The sequence below is a fragment of the Pipistrellus hanaki genome, assembly GCF_964339955.1.
Source record: "Pipistrellus hanaki genome assembly, chromosome: 3".
NCBI classification, from domain to species: domain Eukaryota; kingdom Metazoa; phylum Chordata; class Mammalia; order Chiroptera; family Vespertilionidae; genus Pipistrellus; species Pipistrellus hanaki.
In genome coordinates, this window is record NC_140505.1 from 35,547,953 (window position 1) to 35,562,895 (window position 14,943).

General features: G+C 38.2%; 1 protein-coding gene and 1 pseudogene across 2 annotated transcripts in view; one reads left to right on the forward strand and one right to left on the reverse strand.

Annotated features, from left to right (window-relative positions):
* The window catches only part of PCCA (propionyl-CoA carboxylase subunit alpha), a 348,368-nt gene that overhangs the window by 268,735 nt on the left and 64,690 nt on the right, over positions 1-14,943 (reverse strand). The gene's annotated exons all lie outside the window — the stretch shown is intronic.
* LOC311618719 (protein SEC13 homolog) lies at positions 5,159-6,346 on the forward strand (annotated as a pseudogene). Its single transcript has one exon. The product of its transcript is annotated as a protein SEC13 homolog (transcript).

Consider the following 14,943-nt stretch of genomic DNA (forward strand, 5'->3'; position numbering starts at 1 on the left):
ACCCTGGGAACCAATGCTCTCTTGCATCATCCACTTTGTTTTCTTTATAGCACTCATCACTGTCTGACTTGGTTAACTCACCTATCTTCCTGGACACACTAGAAAAAAAACTGCATGGAAACTCGGGTTTTTGTCTTGTTCACAACTAGAACAGTGTCTAGTTCACAACTAGTCTGGGAACTTTCTACTCTTGCCAGAAGGTAAGCGTCTCTTGTATATGAAATAATGGTCTCTTTTCCATTTTTGTAATCCATTTGAATTTAATCCACATTGATTTTCACCCTTTGCTAGGTTTGGTTCCTTGAACTCAAAAAAATATATAAATACCAGCAGTAGTAGCTGCTTTTCCTACTGAACTATATCATTTTTCCAAACTGTGTCAACCATTAGTGGGTATTCTGCAAGGGCAGGGAATTAATGATCAAAAACAGGAATATGAAAAAGGAAGGACTAAATTTCTCAAATTATTATTCTCTTATACACAAAACACAAGTGAATCAAAACATGCTTCTTTCTTGTGGTAATTAATATGTCCTGGATATAATTTTGTCTACTTTGATACAAGCAGACATCATAACAAATAGCATGTTAAAGCTCTTTGAGAAATGCAGTCCTATGTAATAAACCTTGTAGAAATAGGCTACCATCGTGGGACATAAAGCATAAAAATTTTAATGTGATCCCCAGGATAATGAAAATTACTCCTTAATACTCTAACAAATGGATTATCTTTTTAACTGAATCACCCAGGAGGGAGCTTCCTTTTATATCTTTCTCTAGATTAAGTTTATATACATGAGAAGAGAGCATCTTGACTAATTCTTGTTGTGGACATGCTTGAGTCAAGATGTGAAAAACCAAGGTGACCTGAAAAAAGGGAATGTTTTTAGGTAGTATACTTTGATTTTAATTTGGTGCCTGTTCTAAAACTGAAGGATAAAGACAAAATGTTGTTTCTTTCTCCTGGTCATGAATCTATCAAGTGTAACTGAAAAAGAAGAATAAAACCAGACCTTATGATACCAAGAAAACATTTCAAAGACAATGGCTAAAATTCCCTCATAAAGGATGTGAAAGAGAGCTTTAAAATCTCCCAGGTTTGCCCTAGCTGATTTGGCTCAGTAGACAGAGCATCGGCCTGCAGATTTAAGGGTCCCAGGTTCGATTCCATTTAAGAGCACATTCCTGGATTGCGGTCTTGATCCCCAGCAGGGGGTGTGCAGGAGGGAGCTAGCTGATCAATGAAACTTTCTCATCATTGATGTTTCTATCTCTCTCTTCTCTCTCCCTTTCTCTCTTAAATCAATAAAAATATATTTTTTAAAAAGATATAAAATCTCCCAAGTTTAAAACACATATTCTCTAAGACAACCAAATTAACCCTGAATTTATTATATACTTTATGATAATCTGGCCTCCCAGAACAATATAGTATAGAAAAACGTAATTCTTCTGGACTTAATGATTTTCTTTTATATTTTTTTAAATGAAACATTTCAAGCATAATCAAAAGTAGACAATGGTATAATAAAACCCCCAGTTACTCATCATCCAGATTCAACAATTATTTTTTAACTGGTTTTAAATTTATATTTTCAGCAGTAGTGTAAGCAAGTTAGCCTCCTAAATATTATGCTATTTTATTTATTTATTTATTTTTAAATATATTTTATTAATTTTTTACAGAGAGGAGAGGGATAGAGAGTTAGAAACATCGATTAGAGAGAATCATCGATCAGTTGCCTCTTGCACACCCCCCTACTGGGGATGTGCCCGCAACCCAGGTACATGCCCTGACCAGAATCGAACCCGGGACCGTTCAGTCCGCAGGCTGACGCTCTATCCACTGAGCCAAACCGGTTTCGGCTATGCTATTTTATAATAATAGCAAACACTGAGCTAAGGTATGTTACCCTAGTGCAGTGATCGGCAAACTCATTAGTCAACAGAGCCAAATATCAAAGTACAACGAATGGAATTTCTTTTGAGAGCCAAATTTTTTAAACTTAAAGTATACAGGTAGGTACATTGTTATTAACTAAATTAGGGTACGTGGTATTTTGTGGAAGAACCACACTCAAGGAGCAATACCACATGTGGCTCAAAAGCCACGGTTTGCCGACCACTGCCCTACTGAAATATACTGGCATTTTATATCTAATATACAAATACAGAATGGGGCAAAAGTAGATTTACAGCTGTTCATATGGAAAATAATACAATAATTAATAACTAATAATACAAGTAACAAACGCTTGTGTTTTGCATATTCAAAACCGTAAACCTACTTTTGCTCCATCCTGTATATAATCAACTCTGTTATTACATCCAATATATTTTATATTGGCATTTTACTGAGCAACAGCATCTCTAAAGCTGTCATTATTAATCAAAACATTTCCTTATAAATAAAACAATGGTTAAGAAACGCAACACAATTTTTATCAATTAATATGTTCTTATTTCTCTTAACACCTATATTCAACAATTGACTAGTAAGTGAAATACTGAATAAAAAGAAAATATAAATGTCTATACACTCAGGGGTGCAGACAAATATATCTTAAGTTTGTTGGGAAGTAAGCACATTTAAAAAAATACTCAGCAAATTAGCATATCACATACTGTGCTTCAATATGGTGCTTAAGGAACTCTGTAGCAATATTTTTAGATAAGGTAAAGTCCAGTCTAAAAACAAAGCCCCAGCAATCATCTCATTATTTCTGCCTCTTCGCCCACTTTAGAAAGCATGCACTTAAAAGTTTAATTTTAGAATGTATTTGAGGCAATAAGAATCATTAACTATATGTAACAGTGATAATTAATGTTACTTCATCTAATCCAACAAAGTCCTCTGCTACCTTCACTAGAACAAAAATAATAGTCTTTTCTACTGAATTCCAAGTTTAGGGTTACATGAAAATAAAATTTAAGAGATCACAAAGTTACTATAAATAAAAATTGCTTAAAACATAAAAATGCAGGGAGCCTTTTCAAAGTGCCCTTTTTACAGATATTTTCAGAATTCCACATTTTAGTCCAGCAACTTTTCTCCTCTAACAAATAGTTAACAAGTATGTACTGAAAGCTTCTTCAGTGATGCACAAGAATTAAGAAGCAAGATCTACTCGTGTACAAGTTGGGTAAAAATCAACATGGTGGATAAATATAATGTGCTACATCCATGCAATACACTGTTACTTAGATTTAAAAAGCAATGAAATTCTGACAAATGCTATAACATAGATGAACCTTGATGTAATAAGCCAGTCACAAATGGATATATATTGTATGATTCCAACTTTATAGGTTACCTAGAATATGCAAATTCATAGAGACAGAAAGCAGAACAGAGGTTACCAAGGGCAAGGGTGAAGGAAAAAGGGAATTAATGTTTAATGACTAAAGAGTTTGGTTAAAAATGATGAAAAAGTTCTGAAGATGAATAGTAGTGATTGTTGCACACTGTAAATGTACTTGATGCTACTGAATTGTACACTTAAAAATGGTGAAAGGGCCCTGCTGGCATATGGCTCAGTGGTTGAGTGCCAACTGAGCCAGGAGATCTTGATTTGATTTCCAGTCAGGGTACATGCCTGGGCTGCAAGCTCAATCCCCAGTGTGGGGTGTGCAGGAAGAGACTGGACAAAAAGCATATACCTATGGATGAGGACAATCAGGGGAGGTAAGGGCATGGGGTGAGGTGGGGAATCAGGTGGAAGGGAGCTATGGGGGTAAAAAAGAGGAACAATTGTAATAATCTGAACAACAAAGACTTATTAAATTTTTTTAAAAAGAGTTTGGAACATTTACTGAGAGTGGGAATTATATTGTAGTTATTCTAGAGGCCCAGTGTACAGATTCATGCACTGGTGAGGTCCCTTGGCCTGGACTGCGCCCTCTCGCAATCCGGGACCCCTCGAGGGATGTCAGAGAGACAGTTTCAGCCTGATCCCTACATGCCAGGCCGAGGGACCACACCGGTGCAGGAATCTGTGCACTGGGATGGTTTCAGCCTGATCCCCGCATTCTATTGTAGGTCAAGGAATCCCACCAATGCGTGAATCCATACACTAGGCCTGGAGTATGCATATAAGATCTTTGGTTAATCTCTTCCTGCCCTCCTCACTCCTCCAGTTCCAGTTCCCTCTGAGATTCATCAGTCTGTTCCATGTTTCCATGCCTGGGCATTGAGCATCTGCTCCTGGTGGCTAGTACGCATCATAGCTACCAATAGAACTGTCAAATGGCCACTTAGGCTTATATATATATATATATATATATATATATATATATATATATATATATATAGTCATTTAGATGAAATCTATACTCTCATTTACTAGCTATTGGGAAGGCATTTATTTCTGAGACTAGTCTCCGTCCTATAAAACCAAGAATAAAAGTAATAATATATCAATGTCATGAAGATTAAATGAGAATGATGCAAGTGCATATGTAGGTAGATATTTCATACCTATTTTTTTTTAAGAGTATGGGGAAGGGAAGAAACATTCTTTTCTTGTAAACAAATAAAACCTAAGCTCAGCAAATAAGACTACCCTATATAACAAATTGATAGACAAATTGTAACACAGGGGCACACAGGCTCCAGAAGAATGGTAGCAGTGGTGGCATCTAGGGATTAAACTGGGGTATAGGGTCAGAGATTCAGAGATGGAAAAAAAACTTATTATTCAATGTATACTTGTAACTTAAATTTCTTAAAATTTTAGGTTCTCAAAAATTAAATTTTAATTTTAATTAAATTTTAATTTAATTTTAATTAAAATTAAATTTTAATATAATAAAATCAAATATTTCTGTCCAAAATGGAAATTCTAATAATGTTAATGATAAGAAAATTTATGTACTTAAAACTAGATGTCTACAAAATAAACTGTAGTAACAGTTCTCAACCTTTATTGAACCATGACATTTAAAAATAAAAATCACAGACATACTTTCACAAATTACCCAGATTACAGATTATATAGGTAAAATAAGAATTATGTAGAACTCTGAGTTTACAAGGTCCTTTTTTCTCCTACTTAAAAAAATTTTTTTTACCAATATAAGGAGAGTATCACCTGAATCACTTTAAGTTCTCTCTAAACTATTTTTTTATTAAAATAATTTTTATTGATTTCAGGGGAGCCGTCGCCGCTGCAGCCATGGTGTCAGTAATTAACACGGTGGTCACCTCCCACGAGGACATGATTCATGATGCCCAGATGGACTACTATGGCACCCGCCCGCAACCTGCTCATCAGACAGGTCCGTCAAAATCTTTGATGTACGCAACGGCGGGCAGATCCTCATCGCAGACCTCAGGGGTCATGAAGGACCAGTGTGGCAAGTGGCCTGGGCGCACCCCATGTATGGCAATATCCTGGCCTCCTGCTCCTATGACCGGAAAGTCATTATCTGGAAAGAGGAAAATGGCACCTGGGAGAAGACGCACGAGCACACAGGACACGACTCCTCAGTAAATTCTGTGTGCTGGACCCCCCATGACTACGGCCTCATCCTGGCCTGTGGGAGCTCCGATGGAGCCATCTCCCTGCTGACCTACACCGGGGAGGGCCAGTGGGATGTGAAGAAGATCAACAATGCTCATACTATTGGCTGCAATGCCGTCAGTTGGGCCCCTGCTGTTGTGCCTGGAAGCCTCATAGACCAGCCATCCGAACAGAAGCCCAACTACATTAAGAAATTTGCCTCAGGCGGCTGTGACAACCTCATCAAGCTGTGGAAGGAGGAAGAGGATGGTCAGTGGAAGGAGGAACAGAAGTTGAAAGCACACAGTGACTGGGTTTGAGAAGTGGCCTGGGCCCCTTCCATTGGTCTACCCACCAGCACCATCGCCAGCTGTTCCCAGGATGGTCATGTATTCGTTTGGACCTGTGACGATGCCTCAAGCAATACGTGGTCTCCCAAACTACTGCACAAATTCAATGATGTGTGGCACGTGAGCTGGTCCATCACAGCCAACATCCTGGCCATCTGGGGTGGAGATAATAAGGTGACCCTGTGGAAGGAATCCATTGACGGGCAGTGGTGTGCATCAGTGATGTCAACAAGGGCCAGGGCTCCGTGTCTGCTTCGGTCACAGAGGGCCAGCAGAATGAGCAGTGACAAGACTGATGGGGCCAGCTCCCCACCTGCCAATTCCTGGACCAGCTGACCGGACGGCGGAAAGGAGGTGCTCCAACAAGATCATTTTCCCAGGAATAGTTAACACTGCAACAAGATTGATCATCTGCCTTAACATGATTTGATATGGTTTGTAATTTACAAAGCACTCACTATGAGGGGAAACTACAAATGATCTACTATTTAAAAATATTTTTTTGGCCATTTTTATGTACCTTTTGGGTTCAGGCATTATTTGGGAGTTTTTGTTTCCAAAATAATTAAACATGATGTTTATAACTGTCCCTAAAAAAAAAAAATTAAATAAAATAAAATAATTTTTATTGATTTCAGAGAAGAAGGGAGAGGGAGAGATAGAAACATCAATGACGAGAGAGAATCATTGATGAGCTGCCTCCTGCACACCCCCTACTAGGGATCAAGCCCACACCCCAGGCATGTGCTCTTGACTGGAATTGAACCTAGGACCCTTCGGTCCACAGGCCGACACTCTATCCACTGAGCCAAACCAGCTAGGGCCTCTCTAATTAAAAAATATCCTATCTAATAAAAGAGTAACATGAAAATTAACTATTCCGCTACACCCACCAGCCACACTCACCAGCCATGCCCACCAGCCAATCAGAGCAAGTATGCAAATTAACCCCAACCAAGATGGCTGCAGCCACAGAGAGCAGGAGGGAGGCTTGGGTTTCCCTGGCAATGGAGGAAGCCAAGCTTTCTACACACCCTGGTGGGCCCAGGCCTCCACTCAAGGCTACAAAGTTTCAATTATAGAAGATACATAAGTTCCAACATAAATGGTTGCCACCATGGAGCAAGCAGGAGGCTTGGCTATGCTCCATGCTACAAAGTTTCAATTGTAGAAAATAAATAAATTCCTGATACCAGGGCCTCCACTTGGGTAGATGGGGGGCGTGGCTGGCCTCCAAGCCACCACATTCCCCTCACCCAGGCTGCCCTATGATTTAAGGGAACCCCCACCCTGATCGCCCAGGTGCATGGCCTGCCTGAAAACCACTACAGGCCCTTTGCTCAGGCCACCCCACGCCCCAAGGTAACCCCCACCCTAATCTGGGACACCCTTCAGGGCAAACCAGCTTGCCCCACCCATGCACCAGACCTCCATCCTATCTAATAAAAGAGTAATATGCAGATTGACCAACACTCCAACAGTTGGGAGGTAACAGGCATGCAAGGAAGGGCAGTTGGGGGTGATCAAGCCTGAAGGGGAGGGCAGTAAGGGGTGACCGGGCCGGCAGAGGAGGGAAGTTGGGGGCAAAGAGGCTGGCAGGGGAGCAGTTAGACATCAATCAGGCTGGCAAGGGAGTGGTTAGGGGATGATCAGGCTGGCAGGCAAAAGAGGTTAGGGGCAATCAGGAAAGTAGGCAGGCGAGCAGTTGGAAGCCAGCAGACCTGGATTGTGAGAAGGATGTTGGACATCCCTGGAGGATTGGAGAGGGTGCAAGCTGGGCTGAGGAACACCATCCCCAACGTACAAATTTCGTGCACCAGGCCTCTAGTTGTTAAATAAAATCATTGGCAAACTTGCTAACTTTAGAATTTTAGTATTTAGTTACAAAGTACTTACAACACACTTCACAGCTATAACATCACACCATGGATTACAACCTCATAACTAAAGACCAATTACCTAGCAAAGGGCTTTCTTCAAGTTTCTATCCACACAGCAGTTATTTTCCTACAACTTGATCATGTGTTGCCTATATTGCTATAAAGTGGATATATATCTATAGACTTTGGCTCAGTTCCTTAAAGTTATTTGTCTTCATTATTTGGCTACTATTTGAATGCTCTCAACTCTTTCCAACTGAGCCAACTAGGGTGTAGGATTTTTTAAAACTGCTCTGTGCTTATGATTAGCCAACCTAGGTCAAGTCCTAATTCTGTTAACTCACTAGCATAGTGTGATTGTTGGCAAGCAACTGCATAGGAGTCTCAGTTTTCTTTTTGTTCAACAGAGTTAATAATATCCAACTTCAATGGTTGCATTAATGAAATTAAATCACATGTGTCAAAGTATTTGTAAACTACTATATCATGAATATGTATATAGCAGTATAATTATATTGAATTATTAATTTTCTTAATGGGGTGGGAAAAAACCTAAAACCCCAAAATATACATAAGATCTATCAGATTAATTTCCCCAAAACACTAATTGTAACTATCTCATTCTCCTAAAAACTCCTCAATAACACTTGCTATCCACTGAAGTAATGATTATTAACACCTATAATAACTAAGATGATTTGTCTGGCAATGCCAGACTTTGTGCTAAGTTTTCTATATATGTTTTTCTAGTTTTACAAACACTCTGCACAGTAGGTGTCATTCTCTTCATTTTTATCCTTAAAAATTGTTTTAGCTATTTCCAACTTTTCCTTCTATGAACAAATTTATAATTAACATTTTTAAAAGTGTATCTTTACAAACAGCAGTGTGGTGGCTGCCAGAAGGAAGGGAGGGTGGGGTGAAGAAGAGATCCTAATATATGGTGACAGAAGATTTGACTTTGGATAGTGGATACAATATACAGATCTTGTAACATCCACACCTGAAATCTGTATGTTCATGTTGACTAAGGGCCCTCAAATATATTTAATAAAAATTTTAAAATAAAAAGTGTATCTTTATACTGAAATTCTTAAGAGTGAAACTGTGAAGTCAAAGAATATGCTTTTTAATTTGTATAGCTACAAGCAAATTTTGGCAAAACAAAAAACAAAAAACAAAAAACCTGAAATTAGCTAACACTCCCATGAACAAGACAATTCACTTGTACAATTGCCTACATTGAATGTTATAGCTATTTTTAAAATTTCCACTTAGTCCAATGGATTAAAAAGTTACACCTCACTCTGTTTTCACAGTAGTTATATTTCTTATCTTGCTAAGTCTCCAATGAAAAGAGGTAAAAGAATACATTCATCAAACCTTGAATGCTTGCCATAGTTCCCTTCTATGCCCTCAATGCTGAGCACTCTGATAGAACTCACTATCTACCTGCATATATACACCCATCTTTTAAATACATGGGCAAGCCAAAAACATGAAACACAAATTATTAAATCTAACATAAAAATTTCTCATAAAATGAGTTACTATAAATTATAATGTTATGCTGCACCAAAATTGTATGATAACTAGAGGCCTGGTACATGAAATTCGTGCATTTGGGGGGGGTTCCCTCAGCCTGGCCCGTATCCTCTCACAGTCCAGGAGCCCCGGGGGGATTTCCGAGTGACAGCTTAGTGGGCCTAAGCCGTCAGTTGGACATCCTTAGCATTGCCACAGAGGTGGGAGAGGCTCCCACCACTGCTGCTGTGCTCACCAGCCGTGAGCCCAGCTTCTGCCTGAGCAGCACTCCCCTGTGGGAGCACGCTGACCAACAGGGGTCAGCACCTGCATTGTATCTGCCCCATGGTGGTCAGCACCCATCATAGTGACCGGTCATTCCACCATTTGGTCATTTGCATATTAGCCTTTTATTATGGAGGAGGATATGCTGTAGATGAGGCCCCCTAGAATGTAAGAAATGCAAAAAATTCACTGTTAATTCATTCTCAAATTGTCCCCACTTAAAATCAAATTGCACCCTCTCACCCCCCACCCCTGTGGGGTGTGTGCTGCACCTTGGGAACCACTGGGCTTGACACTTTTCCTCTCTCGAGGGTGCAGGCTGCAGCTATCCCCGAGGCTGAGTCTTCTCCCTGTCCAATCAGCCTCCCGTCCCTCCAGAGGTGCGGGGACTGGGGTAGGTTGTCCTTGCAGGGGGATTGGAAGAGCTCCCCTTGGCTGCTTCCACTTCCTTCTTTGCAGGCCAGGCTCCAGTCAGGCACTGTCCTCAGACCGTCCCCCCCCCCCTCCCCCCGGGAACTTGGGTCTAGCTGCCTGCCCTCTGCTAGGCTTGTATCAATATGCAAATCGGCTGTTATGGGAACACCATCATATATGTATAAATGGGGACACCTTCTTATATGTATAAATATGGGGGAACTGTATTTTAAAAAACAGAAAGATAGCTAGAACACTATCCCTTTAAACTACTATCCCTCTTTTCCAGGAGCAGGTGGTTTTACTTTTCAAAGCTCTCTTGTAAACTCTAAGAATTTCTTTTCTTTTTCTTTTTTTTCTTTTTTTAAATTTTTTTAAATGATTTCAGAGAGAAAGGGAGAGAGAGAGACATCACTGATGAGAAAGAATAATTGATCACTGCCTCCTGCACAACCCCCACTGGGGATCAAGCCCACAACCTGGGCATGTATCCTTGACTGGAATTAAACCCGAGACCCTTCAGTCAGCAGACTGACACTCTATCTGAGCAAAACCAGCTAGGACAAGAATTTCTCTTCTTACTCCTAACTGCCCTCATAGCCTCTCATCACTATTCGTTTATGGCTCAGAATACAAGAAACCCAGAGGGAAAATAGAGAATAAAAAACAGTTCAAAAATAAAATCTGCTTGCTCAGCACATTAAAATTACTGAAAATTAGTACTAATGAGAGTTATTTGTAGCTTTGTTTTTTCCATGAATTATTTAGGCCAGGGGTCCTCAAACTTTTTAAAGTGGGGGCCAGATCACGGTCCCTCAGAGAGCTGGAGGGCCGGACTATTTGAACTACTAATTCCTACTGTAACACCTTGGCTGCGCTCACTGCCCAAAAAACCTGGCGGGCAGGATCAGACTCCCCTGGGGGCTGCATGTGGCCCGCGGGCCGTAGTTTGAAGACCCCTGATTTAGGAAAAACAAATAAGACATGGTTTTACTTAAATCTTGTACAATAGAGATTATATGATATCTAATCCCACTTTGTGTAAATTAAGCTTAAGTAATAATGTCCCCTAAATGAAATTTATAAAAAATTTAATATGCTTTTACATTTGGCTCACTGTATACTTTCTAAAGCAAATACAGACTATAACTTCAGATATTTTTCAATAAATCATTTTTGTTTATTGCTACTAATTAAAAATAACAATATATCAAATATAGCACAAAGTTTTTCTATAAGCAAAATAAACATTACACTGTTGTTTTTTAATTCTTTATTGTTTAAAGTATTACATATATCTCCTTTTTTCCAGGAATTCCATTTTTAATTTTTTGAGGAAACTTCATACTGTTTTCTACAGTGGCTATACATTAAACTGGTTTTTGAAGAGCAATAAAAACAATAGAACCAGCCCTGAACGGTTTGGCCCAGTGGATAGAGCACTGGCCTGTGGACTGAAGGGTTCCAGGTTGTATTCCGGTCAAGAGCATGTGCCTTAGTTGCGGGCACATCCCCAGTGGGGGGTTTGCAGGAGGCAGCTGATCAATGTTTCTCTCTTATCCATGTTTCTAACTCTCTATCCTTCTCCCTTCCTCTCTGTAAAAAAAATAAAATAAAATAAAATAAAAATAAATCAATAAAATATATATTTTTTAAATAGAATCAGAAATTAATGGGGAGTAAACCTCCATATTTGATTCAATTCCAAACACAAGATTAGTATTAAACATAAAAAAAATTCTGAACCCTGGCTGGGTGATTCAGTTGGTTGGTTGAAGTCTCATCCCATAAACCAAATGGTTTCGGGTTCGATTCCTGCTCAGAGCACATACCTAGGTTTCGGGTTAGACCCATGTTGGGCATGTAAGGGAAGCAATCAATGAAGTTTCTCTCTCTCTCTCTCTCTCTCTCTCTCTCTCTCTCTCTTTCTCTCTCTCTCTGCCTTTCTCTCTCTCTCTCAAATAAATATATCAACAAATCCTCAGTTGGCGGGGGAAGGAAATTTCCCCCCATTTTCTACCAGTCTTCTTAGGCAAAAGTTTCCACTAACATAATAATCTATCACCACTATGTTGGAAATCAATATTCTAATAATATACCCAGTTTGGAATAAAATAATTGTCAAATTTCAATGGTTGCTCACCAATCACACAAACAATATTTATATGGCATACAAAATCTGTAAATAATTTTATTGTGAATTTACGAACTATAACCAGATATTCTAAAAGGAGCATCTTAAATGGCATACTATTGTACAATGGGAAAAGTGTTTTTCTTTGGGAAAAGGGCGTATTTTAATGGTAAGAGAAATTATATCCCAAATAAGAATCTTACCATGATGCACACAAAAAAGAGGTTTAGCTATCACTAGCTATCTATTTTCATAATGAACAAAAATATACAGTAATACTGCCTTCTATTTATAAAACAGTCCTTTCTGTAATAGTTGAAATGTTTTCTTGCAGGTTATTGTTTTATAATTCTTAATGTAATAATATGTATTTAATCCTCCCAAAACATTCACTGAATTTACTATATAGAAATCATTAGGACAGATAATAAAAGGGAAACAAAGACTGTTGAAACCAAATTTTTTGTCTCAAGAGGACAATAAAATACAAAGCAGTCACAATTTTAACATAATATGGAAAGTGGTAGACAAAGGAAGAAATTTTTTTTTTTAAATGCTCTACTCTGGCTAGCATGGCTCAGTGGTTGAACATCAACTTATGAACCAGGAAGTTGAGGTTCAATTCCTGATCAGGGCTTAATCCCCAATGTGCAGTGTGCAGGAAGCAGCCAGTCAATGATTCTCTCTCATCACTGATGTTTCTCTCTCTCAACCTCTCTGAAATAAAAAATATATATTTAAAAAATAAATAAATAAATGCTTTAGAAGACAGGAAAGAGATTACATCTCACCAGAAGGATATAGAAAACTGTCTTGGGAGGGGTACCCATGTGAATTGTGCCTCCGAGGCTAGATAGTAAGTGGAAATGTGGGAGGAGAGGACATTGGAGAAAGAGTGATGAAAGGCAAGGCATAGGAAAGAGCCAGCCATGTTTGGGAATAGCATAAAGTCTGGGCTTGCCTGAGGCACAGCCCTGATAAAGGAAATGGAGAAGGTCAGGAAGAAAATTAGTGAGAAAGGAAGGAGTCATAAACTCTACATTATTTTCTCTAACATGAAACCCCTGATGGAAATAATCTTTCATATCTTTAATTACGGAGAATTTAATTATCTCATAATATTTTCTTCCCTGAACTGAAGGCATCTGTGTACTTGTCTTATTTTCTACAAGATGACAATGAGCTCCTCATGCACAAGACTCACATCTGGCTCATTTTTATGCCTTGAACATACTGGTAGATACCAAATATGCATTTTTTAAAATTATTAAATAATGCATGAATAAATATATTGGCCATGTCATTTAAGTTCTTTGGGACTCAGATACTCCTTTTTACCAGGATTTTGCAAACTTTTTCTATAAAGGGTCATACAATCAACATTTTAGGCTTCACAGGCTATTTGATCTGTTACAGCCACGCAATTTGCTGTTGTAGAGCAAAAGCAGCCCAGAGCACACGTAAATGAACAAGCATGGCTGTGTGCCAATAAAACTTAATTTACAAACACAGGCAGCAGGCCCCACTTGGCCCATGAACCATAGTTTAGAGACACCTCACCTATACAAACTTAAAATTTTACGCATGACATTGTATAAGTACATTTTAAATGTCAGTATTATATAGAAATTATTTTCTTATATAATGACAGAACCTCAGCCAAGATTTCAAACAAAGAGATAAAAAATAAAAAGTAGTATAAATAGGCCGGGACCGGTTTGGCTCAGCGGATAGAGCGTCGGCCTGTGGACTGAAAGGTCCCGGGTTCGATTCCGGGCAAGGGCATGTACCTTGGTTGCGGGCACATCCCCAGTGGGTGATGTGCAAGAGGCAGCTGATCGATGATTCTCTCTCATCGATGTTTCTAACTCTCTATCTCTCTCTCTTCCTCTCTGTGAAAAATCAATAAAATATATATATTTTTTTTAAAAAGTAGTATAAATAGGAAAATATGAATCTGGACCTTTAGATAGTTCCCCCAAATTTGCCCTCTCCCAACACTTGTTACCATTACCATCTGTGTGACCTTAACTCACAATTTCTTTAGGCCTTAAAGTTTGATTCTATTTTACTTTTTTTAATTTTAAATTACAGATTACATTCACTATTATTTTATATTAGTTTCAGATGAAAAATAGTGATTCAGATGAACAGCCTAGTGATTATTCTATCATATAACAAAGTGTTCTCCCAATATCTCCAATACTAACTTGACGCCATCCATAGTTATTTACAATTTTACTGACTATATTCTTCAGGCCATAATTTTAAATCAGTAAAGTAAATTGGTTAAAATAGATAATTCTAAAATAGAACTCCATGACCTTTAGAATTGTCCCAAATTAAATTTATAGATTTTAAGTGAAAATTTTATCTAGAAAATGATTACATTCATGAATAATTTTAATCCATAGCAGAACAAATTACCAAGTATACCATAGAAACAAAGTATAACATATTAGAATAAACTAAGATAATCTAATACCTAGAATAATAATTGATCCAATGAGCTTTCTGTAACATTATTCATAATCATATTTTAGTATCTAAAAACTAAGGTTTCAGTAACATCTTTAATGTAATTATAAATACAAGTGGAAAATCAGTTTAATAACAAATACAGGTTAATTCACCTAACCAGGATGGTGATATCAGGAATATATTCAGATCGTAATAAAACTTTTCTCAAAATAGAGAAGGTAGTAAAGTATGATCTTAAATGCCACATTATACAATAAAATGGGGGGGAAAACAATCTTATTCTAGCTTCACATTCCAATGAGATGGCAAAATAATTAATAAATCACTGAACAGCGTGACATATTTAGTTAAAACTAGGGTTTTTTAAAGTTAAA